The sequence below is a fragment of the Micrasema longulum genome, unplaced genomic scaffold (genome assembly GCF_059751315.1).
Source record: "Micrasema longulum isolate JH-2025_06_02 unplaced genomic scaffold, ASM5975131v1 h1tg001242l, whole genome shotgun sequence".
In the NCBI taxonomy this organism is placed as follows: Eukaryota; Metazoa; Arthropoda; class Insecta; order Trichoptera; family Brachycentridae; genus Micrasema; species Micrasema longulum.
The window spans coordinates 264,003-270,002 of NW_028278429.1; the positions used below are offsets into that span (position 1 = coordinate 264,003).

The window sequence follows — 6,000 nt, forward strand, 5'->3', positions numbered from 1 at the left end:
GAGGTATAATAACTTTTCCTCTCGCCGTAGACATAGCTGATCTAAGCGTGAGACGCCTGTCAGCTAGTTCATTTGGAATGCATAGTTCCCTTAGATATTCCGGAGCAGAGTTGTGCAGTGACTTATACATAAGCCAACAGAGTTTGTATTCGACCCTCTGTGGAAAACGTAGCCAGTGTAGTTTCCCTACCCATCCTCTTCGTCTTTTCAACATTAGCTCTTAAGTGGAGAATGTGGACATCACCAGAAGCCTCCAGGATACCACGTCTACGTTCCGCCGAATAAAGCCAAAAGATCATCATCGAAACATCGATGGGCTCTCACCGTCCTGAAAGAACACTTTCAGGACGGCGAGAGCTCGTAGGTGTGAACGAGAGGCAACTTGGATTGAGGCTCTTCTGAGGCATCTGCAGCGCATGTCCAAGCCAGGTATACCGCCGCACCCTCGAAACGCTTGACATGAAATATTTATTTAAAAAAAGGTGTTTTAACACCAGAATATTTCATAGTTCCTGGACTGGTACCTGAAGTGTAAGACTGATCATCTTACTTTCATGTAACAAAAAATGATCAAGATTTACTGCAATTGGTGAGCCAATGCAGTGTCCTATGTACTAGATGAGGTGTCGTTTATAAGGTAGGTGGTAGAGGGATAGAAAAATGAAACAAAAAATGTATGCAATACATAAAGTGTTATTTTTACTCCCACATGAAATTATACTAAACACAATAAGATAAATAAAATACAAACGCAATTTTTTCTACACAAATTGTCGGTGATGATAAGTGTAATATGTACATCTTATTTTATAGATGATCAGTCTGTAGCTTTTATGGATTTCGCTCAATATCTGAACAAGTTACACATACACAAAAAATAGCAGTGGGAAATTGAATAATATGGTATTTTTTAATAACCTTTTCGCACAAACCTATTTTGCATAGAATTTGCAGAAAATCTCTAAAATTTTTTTTTACAAAAACAGATTTTTAAATTAACTTTTTAAGTTAATAGTTTTAGTTCTAGTGAATTTAATTGAATTAGCAAACTTACAATATATGACTGAACAATTCAACATAAAAACTTTTAAGACCAATGATAGGTTCCATGGGTGTCTTTTTACATATGTACCTATATACAACAGTTGGAGGTAATAAAAGGCACATGAAATTAAAAGGGTCAAATATTTTGTATTCATTCATCTGGTCAACTAACAGGCAATGGTGGTTACTTTTCAGCGGATAATGGACATAACGTCAGTGACGCTGCAATACCGCATAAAACCTGTTTTGTTAATATATTACTTATAACGCTTGAGTATTAGAACAATTTTCATTGGTGTGTTCTAAAAATAAAGGGAATTGTTTAATTTTGCGGGTTTAGAGACCGACTGTATTTTTAAAATATTTATTATGTTGGTATACATGCCCCCGAAGTATGCTAAAATTTTTAGCTGTATTCATTGTTTACTTTGTCTGTGGCAGTCGAGTGATATAAGCGTTTCCAAGATGGCCGTAAAGACGTTGAAGATGACGAACGGCCCGGACGCCCCAGAACATCAACAACCGATGAAAACGTGAATGAAATGGTTATGAACGATCGCCGAATCCCAATCAGAGAAGTCGCTGATGATGTTGGCAAGTTGATTGGCTCATGCCATGATTTTTTTTTAATGTTTTGGGTATGAAACACGTGGCAGCAAAATTTGTTCCAAAATTGTTGAGTTTTGAACAAAAACAGCAGTGAATGGAAGTTGCTCAGGTGTCACTAAATGAAGTCAATGACGATGCAGAATTACTGAAACGTGTTATAACAGGTGACGAAACTTGGGTTTATGGATATGACGTTGAAACTAAGGCTCAATCGTCCCAGTGGAGGCATTCTGGACCGCCAAGACCGAAAAAAGCTCGACAAGTGCGGTCGAACATGAAGGTGATGCTCACTATGTCCTTCGAATTTAATGGCATAGTGCATCATGAATTCTTGCCATTGAGGTCAAATGGTCAATAAGGAGTACTATTTACAAGTTCAACGGCGTTTGCGTGAAGCAATCCGAAAAAAACGCCCGGATTTGTGGCAAAACAATTCATAGCTTTTGCATCACGATAATGCACCTGCTCACACTTCATTGCTAGTTGGTGAATTTTTAGTCAAAAACAATACTGTAACGATGCCCCAGCGTCCATATTTGCCAGACATGGCCCCATGTGACTTTTTCTTATTTCCAAAAATAAAGAGAATCTTTAAGGGCCGTCGTTTTACAAGCATAGATGACATTAAAAGCGCATTGCTGAGAGAGCTACAGGCTATCCTAAAGATCGAGTTAAAGAAGTGTTTGGAAGATTGGAAGAAGCGCTGGCACAAGTGTATAAAATCTAATGGGGACTATTTTGAAGGCGACAGACAACATTAATGTAGACAAATAAATATTTTTTTTTTTTCAAAAAATTAAAATTCCCGTTATTTCTGAACACACCTCGTATAGAGTAAACATATCAATAATTTAAAACGAACGGCTCTTAACCCCCAATTTATGGACTATTGCCATTATCAATGACAACAATTCAGATTACATAAAGAGAGGTGTGTTGCATAACATGACGTATGTTGTTGACTGTTTTTATTATTATACGGGCCAATGAACACCTAGGTCTAATAGAAAACCATTAAGTAAACATAAAAATAATGTAGTTTTTAATTTGTAATATTGTTAAAAATCTAGTTTCCTGTGAAAGTTAACCCACTGCATAATAGTTTCATGCATTAATTTTCTAATGTCCGATGAAAATAGAGAAAATCTCAGAGACAATATCTCACACTCTTACAGTGCACAATTTTGCTCAACCCTAAAACGGTTATGGAAGCTAACCGAAAATGGCACAGCACACGAAGAAGAAGAATCACTAGTCGCATAATCGGATTGCTTAAATATTTATTTCAGTTAGATGCAAGAAACAAACTGACAGATGTAATCGTTATCGGTTAGCTGACATATCATTATTTTATCAAATATATATATTTTTTAAATATTTCAAAACGCAGCTCGGAAGAGTTATATTTTATTTTAGCATTAAAATTTGATTAGGTCAAGCGTTTCTAGCCTTTAATTTGATTAAACACAATAAAGCACAACAAAATAATGAATATGGATTAGCTTTTTTGAATTGATTCCAAAGATAATTTAAAACATGATTACGAAGGTGCAGACTTCGAATTTTAACACCAAGGGCACTCTTCTATGGAACTATATAAATTCATGACTTATTTCAAGAATTGCCCGATGTGCTGGGCTTAGATTTTAAACTGCAGGCGTAGATTGGTCTTGCTCTTGGCGAGAGATGATTGTGTATGGGGTGTAATGTCATTACAAATGTTCGTCGATTCCTTCACAGATTGCAGAATTTAATGACAAAATAATATTATTGATTGTTCATTATAATAAAAAATTATTATATTATTTTGTTTTTTATTATGATTTAAACAATATTATTGCGATAAAATCTAGGGGAAACAATAGTTCTACTCGTTCTATAAATGTTAGTACACTGTTATAAATAAATGACATAAATGCAAATATATTTTGTTAATAAACCCAAAAATATGAGTGCCGGCCGCTGCTTAGAAAGAACGAAAAGTCATTATTTAAAAAAATACAGATATACCTATTTTCTGATTAAAGATTTGGAGTTAAAATGATAAAGTAAAGAATGAACATTATTTTGAGTATATCCAAATCTTTGTAGATTAATCGTGGAATTTAGCCAAATTTAAATAAATATATCAATATTTCAGCCGACAACATTCCCTTCATCTCTATTGTGAGACATCAGTCTATTTAAAAATTAACATTGAAATTTCAAGGGACACAACTTTTTGTTTGGTGCATTTGGAAGATTTAGCAGAAATGTTGTAATTCCTAAGCCAAAATTGATTGATTTTGTAGATACACATACATATATTACATAAAAACAATAACGTATCCCTAACTCTATGAGGCCAAAAGCCCTGTGTTGAGTTGGGAAACAACATAATGAAAAGTGGAAGCATGCATGTACTAAAAATAAAAATTATTTCAATAAACATCTGGAAAACACGCTTAATTACTATTATACTATAAATCTATACAATATTTCGCAGCAGTCTCCTGCAATGGTCTCTTCCCTTAGACAAAATCCAAACTTGTACACTTCTCCTGAAAATGGCTATCGATTTGGAAAATTGAATATGTTTATTTAGGACATTGAACACTCTTGGGGCCACAAAAGAGAAATTTCTCTGAGCAAGAGTCGTACATGTTTTTGGTATTAAATACTTCAAACTACTACTGGGATCTACTCTTGTAACCGCATGACCAGAAATGTGACAATGACTCTTATTACCAAATTATTCATAATTTTGATATAAAAAATCAATTGACCTTCTTAGTAGTTTTATTTTTTGATTTATATTTAGTTTTACTGTTTCGAATATCTCTACTTAGCCGAAAGAGCTCATCTGTCAATATAAAAATGAGTAAAACCAAGAAGTATTATACTGATATTTTATATAAAAATTGTTAACTATGGAAATATCTACACAAAATATTAATATGATAAAATGATTATTATATATTACATAATGTCTTGTATAATTCAATAATAATTATAAAAAAGTCTTACTCAGAATATCGGCATTTAATTTATCTAAGTAAAAATTATCAATAAAACACATTATTTTTTGTTGTGGTATCAATTAAAAATAAATTTATACATTAACAGTACTGACTTTCTACAAGTCACTGATATGTAAATATTACTGACAAGATGTGCCTAAATCTAGCAACTCTAATTTTAAGTTTTAAAAACTTTGGCTTTGCTTCCGAGATGGAGCAAAATGACTAACTTATGAATACATGGCTTTATACTCGATACATGCTTCTAAAATCAAATCATCTAATACAGAATTGGTCAATTCATTCTTTACATCCATTTCATTTTCTTCTATATTGACCCAACCAACTTCCTCGTTATACAACTCTTCAATCAGAAGATCATTTATATAATCTTGGCGTTTGTGTGCCCAGTTGACAATTAGATTATCTTTAAGAGATTCATCTTCGAATCCCAAAATTTCCTTGACTTTTCTCTCAACCCGAAGACAGACTTCTTCTTTATTGAATTTTTTTAAACGGTTTTTTCTATCATATTCCCAAAGCTGGCAATCCTTGATATTCAATTCTTCAAATTCCATTTCAAAATTCTCGTGACAGATGTCAAATAAGTAAACCTTATTGTTCATTTCTATAAGAGGAATATCATCGCACTTTGAGAAATCAGCATATTTAACATTTATGTTGCCTTGATAAAATTGATCCCACAGCCAGTTACAATAGGACTCGATGGTGTGAGTGGCTTTAGGGGCTGACTTCACTGGCTTAGGGCTAACTATGACATTGAGTTTGCTGGTTTCTTCGGAGGGCGGGATGTACGGTGGGGGGGTTTGTCGGGTATTTCCCTTACCAAACAGAAAGGCAACTGGGACTGTTGTTCCAATGCTTTAATCTGAAATAGAGGGTAAATTTACTCGCATTAATAAAATAAAAAAGAAACATAAATTCACAATCTATATTTGGCAAATTTTTAGATCAGAATAAGGAAAATTCGACTTTATAAAGTTCTCAGTTCCATTCCCGACAAGATCAACAGAACTTTTTTTGAATGTGTTATTTATTACACTATAATTCATAGTTCCTTGACTTGACTGTATCTGAATTTTAAAACTGAACATATTGCCTACAAGTAACAATTTTTTTAGACATCTGTCTATATTTATATCACAGATATGAAGGAATTATGAATGGAATAATTAGCATTTGATATTAGTTTAAAATGAAATACATAATCTTCTACTGCTTCCCAAGTAAAGGTAAACGAGACACTTACTTCTAATTCTATGGCAAGCTGTTTTTTTCTTAGTTCCTCGGCTTCGTCTATCCTACAAATAGATAATGATACAGCCGC

At 33.5% G+C, this 6,000-nt stretch overlaps 1 long non-coding RNA gene across 1 annotated transcript; it reads right to left on the reverse strand.

The window, feature by feature from the left end:
- Positions 1–4,655: 4,655 nt before the first annotated feature.
- LOC148276321 (uncharacterized) lies at positions 4,656–6,000 on the reverse strand. The gene is made up of 2 exons (XR_015823800.1): positions 5,923–6,000; positions 4,656–5,541 (listed from the first exon to the last, which is right to left on the reverse strand). It is a non-coding gene; the product is annotated as an uncharacterized LOC148276321 (long non-coding RNA).